Raw genomic sequence first — 12,215 nt, 5'->3', positions numbered from 1 at the left:
TCTGTAACTAAGGATTTTAGGGTATCGTCACACAGCCATGTCTCCTGTAGGCACACAATATCGTTACTCTTTATAATTTTATCGAACTCGATCTGTGCCGATATTTTCTTGTAACCATTTATATTCCGTGATAGGATTGAAAGGCTGTGTGACGACCCGTTCTCCTAATCTATTTCACTGAGAAATCCCTCTTCATCATACTCCCTAGATTCTGGAGGTGCTAGGGCTTCATACCTATTTCTGGCACATACATCTTCTTCATACCCTGCAGATTCATAGTCAGTTACAGTAATTGCAATATCCTCCTTGTTATTCCAATTCGAGTTAATTAGCCTTATCTGCCGTAACCCTAGACCAGCATGGTTCGCCAGGAAATACTGTCCCTGTATTTCCTCCTTTCTTACTAGTCTAATCCCCTCCTTTTGTAACTCATTTTTAGCTTTTTCCACCGCATCTTTCACCCAAGCAGAATGAAAGAGGACCTTAGTCACCTCACCTCCTGTGCTGCTTGTAACAAACCCTACTTCTTTAAGGTCCTTTGTGCCAATACTCCTAAGACTTGCACATTTTGCCATAGTGAATAAGAGTTGAGATCGATTTAATGGGTTTAGTTTACTAGCTTTTTTCCCACTTTTCCCACCATTATCGGGTTTTAGGAAAACCCATATATCTTTAGTACCTGCTTGCCTAGAACCATAGATAACCCCCTTTAAACTGGCTTCCCTTCACATTGACAATTGATCTCCCTTATCGTCTTCCATCGGGGCCTTGCTGCACCTAGGATTTCCTTGAGCTCCTGATGGCTTCCTTTTTATACTTTTCTCCTCTTTGCCCTTCATCACCCTTATTGTATGTACCAGACCACTTTTATTAAACTTTGGTCTTACTAATCTTTTCCAATGTTCTTCCTGTTCCATCGGGGACTTTACTTTATTCTCCTTTGGTCTTTGCATTTTTTCCCCCTCTTTACCTACTAATTCCATCTTTTCTCCTTTCCCTCTTCTTAACTTCCTGGCAGGATTTTTTAATAGGCAACTTTTTGTACGGGTAACCTCCCTTCTCTGGAATCTATTTGTATGATATCTCGTTTCCACCCCATTTTTTCACAATCATTGGCTGCCTGGATATATATATATATATATACTAAAGGTTCCTCTTTCTTTGAAGTTGGGGCCCATAGCACATCATCCTCCACCTCTTTGCTACCTACCCCCTCCTGGTTTCCACCAATCAATCTAACTAGAGCCGGCATTAAACCTCTGATTTGGGTCAGCTCACCCAAAATTGCTTTGAACTGATCCCCCTGGGTTTTTAAAAGATCATTGTTTAATACCGAAACCTCTAGCAAGCCTTGCAGGGTTTTTTGAAGGATCCACATAACCTCAATCATAGAGGTACTCGAGGTTCCTGTAACCTCAAGCCCATGCAGTGGAGAGTGCAAATGTTCATTTCCTAAACCAAAGGAGCAGTCCACACCCACATTTTCCTTAGATTGCATCATAGTTCCATTATGGTCTTTTGGGCTTATTTCATTACTATTTGTGGATACGTCTTCCCCTTGGTCCTCTAATTCACCTTTGAGTGACCTCTGGAACATTCTTGGCGAGGAAGACAGTCGTGGGTTCAGAGGTACGCCAGATAAATTAAGTATGGACTGATTCAAAGAGGTTAAGACATCCTCACTCCTAATTTCAGAGTTTATATCTGCGACGGCGCTTGCCTCCTTGCTATTTACATTCTTCCCCTTGAAGTGTCTTCCCAGAAAGTCTTTAATAGAGTTAGATACTGATGAGCCACCCCTTGTTACTTTTGGCTTCGCAGATGTAGGTGTTAGTAACAGGGATTGAATATTTCTTGAAGCTTGCTTCTTCTTTCTAGTTGGCTCACTCAACACCGATTTCGGAATGCCTGTCCCACTGCCTTTTCCGGACTCTGACGAGTTCTTCACAGACTTTTTCCCAGTTTTTACATTTTTGCGGGCTCTCACTTTAGCTGAATTACTTGAAAAATTGGACATACTACTCCCCACTTACCTCTGTTCCTCGGTCTGCCATTACACACACTCAGATCAACATGTAAATGTCCAGTGATTCTGCTGATCCGTTGCTATACGGCCCGGGCAGAGCCTAGATACACGGATTTTCCAGGGCCCTCCTTCCGCCGGGATACTGTCACTTGGCTGCTTAAGCCCTCTACACACCGCGCTACGGGTCCTCTGCCCGATTCGGTTTCCTTAATGGCGTTTTTTCCTTCCAGTGACTGCAGCCAAAATCCACCTTCCACAAAGCTCACAGGCTCACGGGCCCTCAATGCGCCGTACCGCGGGTCTTCCGCGGATCCTCCGCCCGGCTTGACTCTGTGTTCTTGGGCAGTGGCATTGGGCGGCGTTTCCTTCCCCCACCGCGCGGCTGCCACCAGCCGCAGAATCCTCCGTTGACAAAAGATCAAAAAACGCGCCTGCGCTTTAGGTCCGTACGTCTACTTGCGGCAAGTGCGGGTTGCAAACTGAGCATACTGAGTGTGCGTGGCAGCCGAATACGGAACAGAGCCTGCACCCCTTGCAGTTCTGTGTCAGGTTCCGCGAGCGCAGCGCGCCTACCACAATGGGAGAACTACATTTCCCATGAGCAGGTGGGGTTTCACAGGAAGCATATCACCGGTCCCGACGCGCTTCCTGTTGCGCGTTATTCTGATCGTTTGCTGCCTTCGGCGTGAGAGCGGACGCTCTGCACGCCATCCTTCCCGTGCCTCTCCAGTTACTTCCTGACTCCTGTGGGCTCCTTGTTTCCCGTGGGCCCGTAGGGAGTCCGTCAGTATCCTGTCCTGGCTTGAGACGGAGTCCACGCCCGCCAGCAGGTACTGTTGTCCTTTGCACCGACTGCTCCAGCGGTCAGCTGTTCGGTAGCCTGTCTCCTGGGGCTCGGAGCCTGGGTACTATACCGTTGGGCATTTCTTGGCTCAGTAAACTGATATGGGCATTTAGAAGCGGCGGAACACAGTGGCGGTCGAAACCACGTGTTACCGTCCACTCGGCATATTTACTGAAACTGCACTAGCGGGGCGCTGTGGTGAGGAAACCACGCGTTCCGTTATATACTGCAAATCTCTGTGGAAACAAGGATCAGGGTGTGTAGTGAGGAAACTACAAATGTTCCCTGGTCTTGTGTACTGGCTTCCAGTGGGGTTATTGTGTGACAGAATACTGTGGTGGTCGCAACTACGTGTTACTGTTTGCATTTTCCATGTACTTCTATTTTGAGTTGTTCTATTGAGAGCGGAGTGTTGTAGTTCTTGCTTCCTACACACTACCGTATCCTGATTTACTTTTGGTGGAGATCTTTACTTCCAGTGGATGCTTTGGACCCCCCTTGTACATTGAGTCCGCTGACATATTCTGTGGTATGTTGTGAGTGTTGGGTTAGTGTCTCAGTAAGGTGTGTAAGTGTATGTTAACATAGGACTGTGTTCATTTACCTTATATCTATGTGTTCCTTAGGCCTTCCTCACAGATTATGGCAGAAGGATTGTAGATGTTTTCTAACCAAGGTCGGGTTTTCTTTCAGCCCAGGTACTTATTCATGTGCATGTTTTCTTAGTGAGACCATATGAGAGTAGTAGTTCATGCTAATAAGCACTTGACTGAAATCTGTCTTGTCTTCTGTTTCAGGCGTCCTTTCCCTGCTGACCCTACCTTTACCCACCCCACATTTTTTATTTTAGTTTGTTATTTTTCTCCCTCGCCTAATGGCTCGAACACCCTGTGTTTATACTTCAGGGTGTTGGTGACATTTGGAGGTGGAACCATCTTTGCATCGGCTGGATCCCGCGGAGTAAACCTGACAGAATAACGCGCCCACGAACGTTGCTCTGCCCGGTCCAGTTGTTGCAAAATGGCCACCATGGATGATGTACTGCAGGCTCTGCTAGTAGTGCAGCAGGAGCTGGCCTCCTCTAAAGCAGAGGCAGCAGCACTCAGAGAAAAAGTAGATAAGCTATCTAGGAACCCCTTTTCTACGTCTGTACCTCAGGTACAAGTAACGGTACCCCCCCCTATTCCTCTAGCTAGTCCAGAGAGGTATTCCGGGGATCCTTCCAAGACTCAGGCGTTTATAACGCAAGTCATGTTGCACTTTTCGTGTAAGCCAGCCTCGTTCCCTAACAACCATTCTAGGGTGGCTTTTGCGCTTTCATTCCTGACAGGGGATGCAGCCAATTGGGCTGTACCCTTGGTTCGGAATGACGACCCCATGCTCTCAGATTGGGCCACTTTTCGGACTGAATTCGAGAAGGTGTTCGATAGAAGGGCAACCACCCTTAGTGCAGATAGGGAACTCCTGGAACTAAGGCAAGGGAGGTCGGATTTAATTACGTATCTCACCAAATTTAACCGACTGGTGGCTGAAACTTCATGGCCAGAGGAAAAGAGGATGTCCTTATTCTACCAGGGATTGAGGGACGGTCTTAAAGACGTCATTGCTCAGATAGATCCCCAACCAACCACTTGTGTAGACATGGTAAACTTGACTCTAAGATTAGAGGGTAGAATGGCAGACAGAGGAGGGGATAGGAGACGATGGGACAGGGGGCCCCTCCGGTCCGAATGGAGTCCACGTAGGCCTTTGCCTTCTGCAGATGCTCAATCTGAACCGATGGAAATCGGTGCAGTCCGGTCCCCACTAACCAGGGAAGAAAAAGAGAGTCGTCGCGTTGCAGGTCTTTGCTTGTACTGCAAGCTGAGCAAGTGCGAATTCAGTGTGGACAAGGTTGAATTCTTGGGAGTCATGCTAAGCCACGAGGGACTGCAAATGTCCGATAGAAAGGTACAGGCGGTACAGGAGTGGTCTACCCCTACCTGTGTGAAGGACGTGCAAAGATTCTTAGGCTTCGCCAATTATTACCGTCGATTTATAGCGGGGTTCTCCCAAGTGGCAGTTCCCTTGACGAGACTGTTGCGTAAAGGCGTGCAATTCGAGTGGTCACCCGAAGCCACAGCAGCATTCCAGTATCTGAAAGAGGCTTTCACAACGGCTCCCATCCTGGCACATCCTAGACCAGAACATCCGTACGTTGTTGAAGCTGATGCCTCCGACGAAGCGATAGGAGCAGTGCTGTCTCAAAGGGACAAGGACACCGGTCAGCTCCACCCTGTGGCATATCTGTCCAAAAAACTAAGCCCTCCTGAACAGAATTATACCATCTCCGAGAAGGAACTGCTCGCCATTAAGCGAGCGTTTCAGGAATGGAGACAGTACCTTTGGGGGGCCAGATTCCCTGTCACTGTATACACCGACCATCGCAACCTCCAGTACATGAAGACCGCAAAGCACCTCACACAGAGACAGATGAGGTGGATGCTCTTCTTTGCGGAATACGATTTCACCATTACCTTCAGACCAGGGACAGACAACCTGAAAGCCGATTCCCTATCCCGGCGAGATCAGTCAGAGGAGAAGGATAAAGGAGACGCTAAAGCGTCAATAGTCAGTCCTGAGAAGGTGATTTGTGTGATACAGGCCAATACCTTTTTGGACCTCGTTCGACAAGCCAAGACTCATGATGCCTGGGTCAGTTGGGTCACATGTGGGGGGAATCGCACGTTGGTAAAGGGGTTGCCTTTTCAAGACAATAGATTGTTTCTTCCCTCTGTAGCATTGCGCAAAAAGGCTTTCATGTGGTGTCATGAGTCCCCGTTAGCAGGACATCAGGGAGTGCAAAAGACCAGGCGGCTCATGAAACGGCATTTCTGGTGGGACTCAGTTGACACAGATGTCTCTGTATGGATTGGGCAATGTGAGACCTGTGCCAGGGCTAAAAACACAACCGGACAGAAAAAGGGGTTGTTGATGCCGTTACCTTCCCCTAGGAAACCTTGGCAGACCATTAGTTTGGATTTCGTCACAGGACTCCCTCTTGATCAGGGCAAGTCAGCGGTGTTGGTAGTTGTGGACAGCCTCACTAAGTTAGGCCACTTCATACCATGTGGCAATTTGCCAACAGCAGGGCAGACGGCTCAATTGTTGCTAACCAATGTCATACGCTTGCACGGAGTTCCAGAGGTCATAGTATCTGACAGGGGCCCCCAGTTCATTGCAAGGTTCTGGAAGGCGTGGTGTCAGGCATTGCACATACAGTCTTCCCTCTCGACCAGTTTCCATCCTCAGACGGATGGGCAAACAGAACGGTTGAATCAAACCCTGAAAAAATATCTGCGGTGTTTTGCTGAAGAGGCTCAGGAGTCCTGGGTTTCCCTGTTATGGATGGCCGAAATAGCCTATAATAACGCTTGGCACTGTTCTGTGGGGATCTCGCCTTTCCATGCTACCTATGGATTTGATGCACGCATCCTTCCTGTGCACATCCCAGAGGAAGTGTCTCGACAGCCTACGGTCTTAGGGCAAGTACGGAAGCTCCATGTTCTGCACAAGAAGGTCAGAGAGCATCTGGAGAGGGCTAAAGCAGTGTACAAGAAATGGGAGGACACACACCGTAAGGAGGGCCCCTCGTTCCAGGTTGGGGATAAGGTCTGGTTATCGACTCGCAACATTCGGTTCAAGCTGCGTAGTGTGTTTCATCCACGATACATTGGGCCTTATACCATTGTGAAACGTATCAACCCTGTTGCCTTCAAGTTGAAACTGCCGGGTACTCTGCGTATTCATCCTGTGTTCCATTGTCACTTGTTAAAACCGGCTCATTCGGCAAGACGGAGGGCTACGCCTCCGGTGGTTGGAGATGCTGGGGCAGAATACGAGGTGAGGAGTATCAAGGACTCCAAACTGTGCAGAGGCGTCCTCTGGTATCTGGTGTCTTGGAAGGGCTACTCTGTAGAGGACGATTCCTGGGAGCCTGAGGGGAACATTCATGCACCGGCGGCTGTGCGTACATTTCATCGTCGATTCCCCCTGCGCCCTGGTCCTAGGAGGCGCTAGGGGAGGGGGGATGTACTGTCAGGTTCCGCGAGCGCAGCGCGCCTACCACAATGGGAGAACTACATTTCCCATGAGCAGGTGGGGTTTCACAGGAAGCATATCACCGGTCCCGACGCGCTTCCTGTTGCGCGTTATTCTGATCGTTTGCTGCCTTCGGCGTGAGAGCGGACGCTCTGCACGCCATCCTTCCCGTGCCTCTCCAGTTACTTCCTGACTCCTGTGGGCTCCTTGTTTCCCGTGGGCCCGTAGGGAGTCCGTCAGTATCCTGTCCTGGCTTGAGACGGAGTCCACGCCCGCCAGCAGGTACTGTTGTCCTTTGCACCGACTGCTCCAGCGGTCAGCTGTTCGGTAGCCTGTCTCCTGGGGCTCGGAGCCTGGGTACTATACCGTTGGGCATTTCTTGGCTCAGTAAACTGATATGGGCATTTAGAAGCGGCGGAACACAGTGGCGGTCGAAACCACGTGTTACCGTCCACTCGGCATATTTACTGAAACTGCACTAGCGGGGCGCTGTGGTGAGGAAACCACGCGTTCCGTTATATACTGCAAATCTCTGTGGAAACAAGGATCAGGGTGTGTAGTGAGGAAACTACAAATGTTCCCTGGTCTTGTGTACTGGCTTCCAGTGGGGTTATTGTGTGACAGAATACTGTGGTGGTCGCAACTACGTGTTACTGTTTGCATTTTCCATGTACTTCTATTTTGAGTTGTTCTATTGAGAGCGGAGTGTTGTAGTTCTTGCTTCCTACACACTACCGTATCCTGATTTACTTTTGGTGGAGATCTTTACTTCCAGTGGATGCTTTGGACCCCCCTTGTACATTGAGTCCGCTGACATATTCTGTGGTATGTTGTGAGTGTTGGGTTAGTGTCTCAGTAAGGTGTGTAAGTGTATGTTAACATAGGACTGTGTTCATTTACCTTATATCTATGTGTTCCTTAGGCCTTCCTCACAGATTATGGCAGAAGGATTGTAGATGTTTTCTAACCAAGGTCGGGTTTTCTTTCAGCCCAGGTACTTATTCATGTGCATGTTTTCTTAGTGAGACCATATGAGAGTAGTAGTTCATGCTAATAAGCACTTGACTGAAATCTGTCTTGTCTTCTGTTTCAGGCGTCCTTTCCCTGCTGACCCTACCTTTACCCACCCCACATTTTTTATTTTAGTTTGTTATTTTTCTCCCTCGCCTAATGGCTCGAACACCCTGTGTTTATACTTCAGGGTGTTGGTGACATTTGGAGGTGGAACCATCTTTGCATCGGCTGGATCCCGCGGAGTAAACCTGACATTCTGGAGGAGATTCACATTCTTAAGCCTGACACAGACCAAGTTCAGATTTGCTGATAATACGAGAAATATACTGGTTATGACAATATTGACGGATCTCTTGAAAGTATCTGTAACCAAGAATTAGCCATATGTAAGCAATATCCGAAGATCGCTGGAAAATGTATTGTCTTGCTTGTTTGTTATTACTGTACAAACAAAATTCAATAAATATAAATTTGGGAAAAAAAGATATAGCTGCAGTTCAAAACACATGTATGCAAACACATCTACATAAAGACACAGTTGCATTTAGTTGGATAGAAAATCATGCATAAATACATGATTTCACAAAGTATGCTTCTGAAAACATTTGTCAATACATTTATGCATGGGAAGCAGAGGCCTTTTAAAATGGCTTTAAGCATCACTGCCTATTATCACAAATGTATACTTCTTTTGTGATATTCCTCTTATTTTCTAGTAGCGAAAAATTATCCCATTCTTGCTAAATCTAAATCAATAGGAATTGTCAGAAATGTAATTCATATTGCAAGTATTTTCTTCCGCTGTAACACACAGTAAAAATATATTTTGTTTTAAACACAGTTGTTACTCTCCCAATTACACGCTGGCCTGTTTCATAGCAGCAGGAACGGACAGATATATTTGAGACAGAGGGTAAGGTGTAGCTTGATGGGGGGGCTATTTTTGCTCGGGTATTCTGAGCATATATGAGGGTTTTAGTTTTTTGAAGTTATAGTCCCGTGCCCTCTAAGCTCACTGCTTGTCCCCCATATTCCCTGTTCTTGTTTCTAGAATCGCTATCCTAAACAGGGACCTGCTGCAGTGAATGTCCGGATACATCGGCAGTGCAGGGAAATATTCGGGCCATAATAGAGTTGGCTTTATGCTGTCCTAAAGGAACGGCTTGGTGACACGCTATAAAAGGTATGCCTAATGGGTGTGCCATTTGGTGACAGTATTATTACCAGTATGGTACGTAAAGTGCAACTTCTTATTTTATCTTCCCACTCGTATCTTCTATAATGAAATATTACCCACTGGAACGTGTTTGGCATTGGATTCGCTCGTTAGACCCTCTTGTTATTAATCAAGATCCTCCATGCCCATGCCGAGTTAGCTTGATTTTCTTTGGCTACACTCATTAGTAAGGTTAGTTACCTCTCATTATTATTATAATTTCTGCTTATCCAGACTCTGTTGGTACTAACTTTGAGCAGGAGGCAAGAGTCTTTATATAGTCTATACCTTTAGTTTGTTTCAGATCGCTTTCTATATAGAAAACAATTATTGCAAATACCGCTGAGAAGGTGTATATATACCCTGAAAACAGGATGGCGCCCACAAGATAAGGGTCGTGTATTTAGCTGTATGATTGTGAAACAGAAAGCTTCAAGGTATGTTGGGTTCTGTTATAGTTGTATGTGATTATGCATTGGTTTTGTTACCTAATTGCTACTAAGTGAACTATAAGGTACTTTCATATACATGTATATAAAATGTAACTAATGAACAGCTTATTTATGGGTTCATGTATATTCTGTGCAAACTGTATTCACGGTGCATTTTATATATTAATATGTGTATAGGTATTGGGTATTGTGTATTAGCTATACATGTGGTGCATTTGTTTACTGTTTATTTTTCAATGAAATTGTGACAACATGGATTATATGTATCCTTATTTGAGGGTCCAGGTATCTAGCCTCTATCCAATGGGATACCCGATTTTTATCTAAATGTTTGTTGTTGAATAATGTTTGTATTATGGTAACCACGAGGTAATGCAGAAGTTCACAATTGATTATTGATGTATTGTTTTTAAAAAGAGTTTTTTTGTTCTTATACTTATATTCTTTCAATTGCAGGCTTGTTTTTAAAGGGATGGTTTATTGTATTATCCTGAAGAAGGTGATGGCTATATATTGACTGCCCACCGTCACGCGTCGATGCACAATAAAAGGGAGAACTACTCTGAGTTTTTGGGAGACAAAAAAACTGATGAAATAACAAGAATAATGATTAGTTTTTGATCTCTGATCTACTTTTGTATTTTCTCCCTTTAGTAATAGGAACTAATCTTTCCTTATGTTCTGTCCCTTGATTTGCGCCTAATCTGCATTGTTTTTAATTCCTTTTTTTGATTACTGTTATATGATTTTCATGTATATGTATAGATATTTTTGTTAGGCTTACTGAGTACAAGTCTCAGCTGATTTTAATCTGTTTTAATAAATTGTGTATTTTTTATATACATTTATTCCTTCTACATTCCTCAGTTGTCACTATCTATGATGTATTCAATGTTGATGTTTAATGTTGGTGAGCTGAATGACTGCCTAGGCTGAATATTACCCAAGGGGGAATTATATTTTTTGACTTTGTCTTATGGTAACCTACTCCCTTGGTTTTGGGTCCCTCTCTTTTATTAGAGTTGACTGATTAGGATGCCTGCCGGAGTTTAAATAAAATGGAGAATATCCAGTGGACACATTTTCTGCATTATTATGAGCGAACTCTGCTGCCCAAAGATACTCTGGCCAATCTCCCTCTTGATCTAGTAGGCATAGTCTGAGATACTGTTCTAATTCTTGATTTGCCCTTTCTGTCTGGCCATCTTTCTCTGGGTGATAACTAGTGGTGCACCTGGTTTCTACGTCTAATTTTTTAGTGAAAAACCCTCCAAAAATGAGAGAGAACTTGGGAACCCCTGTCAGACACTAATACTTTAGGTATCCCATAAGCCATCACAATTGTCTGGTTAAAAGTGTAAGCTAACTTGCCAGCTGTCGGAACCCCTATTAAAGGGACAAAGTGGACCATCTACACACACCAAGATCGTATCATAGCCCTGACTGGAAGGTAATTCGACTATCAGGTCTAATGTCACAGTATGCAAGGGGTAAGGTGGTGTGGGCATTGGCTTTAATAGGCCTTTTGGGGTTTGTCTCAGATTTTCCTCTCGCACAGATTGCGCAAGTGGACACATACTGACGAATATCTCTGGTCATATTGGGTCACCAAAAGCGTTGTTTAACCAGGTCTTCAGTCTTTTGGATTCCTTTGTGCCCAGCCAAAATATGATTCTGACACTCTTTTAGGGCCTTTTGTTGTGCTCCATCATGGTATGGCAAACTCCCTTGAACTTCTCTTCTTGGATCCTGGTTTACCCATTCCTGGATTTTTTCTGGTCCCTTGGAATCTGATGCTGAAACTTCCATGTTCTCCCGTATGATTTTCTCTTCAACGATAATCTCTTCGTTCTCGTTGCACCCGGGACATAAAGATTTGTTTCCTCCCACCCACTTTTTAGTAAGTGCAAAGAGGGGGAGCGTCACATGCCTAAATTGGATGAACAGTTTCTTAGCTATGAGGGGTTGTATCATATCTAAAGCTGGTTCAGATGTATAGTACGATTTAACATCTAGAAATCTAGAGGTTAGACTTGATGGATCTGTTGCTTGCATAATTGTTGTCACTCTAAATTCCATCAGGGCAGAGTTTAATGTTTTTTTTGAGATTGCAGTACAAGTACCCTCTGGATCAGACCACAAATTACTTCTCCCTATTTTACAGGCAGTTTCCCTAATGAATGTAGGTGCAACCTTTATAATAATATAAGGTAGGGTCTGAAGTGTTAAACCCAGAAAAATAAGCAAACTTCTGTGCAAACGTTTGTGAACTACCTTTCGGTGGTGCTGGGCAATGTTCCCATTGATGGTAAGTGAAAACATTATGTAGGATACTTGCGTTGAGCGAAAAATAGTGACTTTAGTGTTGGTAACAAAACATGGTATCAAAGCTAGATGTATCATCATACAATTCATCATTTGAAAATGTAGCAGATTATTCTAAATCAGACAGCATAGTATTTACAGTTTCAAAGTCCCAATCATCAGAGAAAGTACTGGAGGAGATGATATTACTTAAAGAAATTTTAAACATGAGTGGCATTTAAAAAAAAAAGGTCAGTAGGACCATACACATCATATGAA

General features: G+C 44.9%; 1 long non-coding RNA gene across 2 annotated transcripts in view; it reads left to right on the top strand.

Annotated features, from left to right (window-relative positions):
* Positions 1–10,474, top strand: part of LOC147683634 (uncharacterized) — a 28,331-nt gene extending 17,857 nt beyond the window's left edge. The window contains exons 2-3 of one of the 2 annotated variants that reach the window (XR_015300959.1): positions 9,485–9,617; positions 10,089–10,474. This is a non-coding gene — a long non-coding RNA (uncharacterized LOC147683634). The remainder of the gene's footprint in view (positions 1–9,484; positions 9,618–10,088) is intronic. The other variant, XR_015300960.1, reaches the window with a different exon arrangement.
* The last annotated feature ends 1,741 nt before the right edge of the window (positions 10,475–12,215 follow it).

Source organism: Lissotriton vulgaris, chromosome 11, assembly GCF_964263255.1.
Source record: "Lissotriton vulgaris chromosome 11, aLisVul1.2, whole genome shotgun sequence".
Classification (NCBI taxonomy): Eukaryota; Metazoa; Chordata; class Amphibia; order Caudata; family Salamandridae; genus Lissotriton; species Lissotriton vulgaris.
Note: the sequence above shows the minus strand (reverse complement) of the source record. Positions and strands in the feature narration are given on the sequence as shown.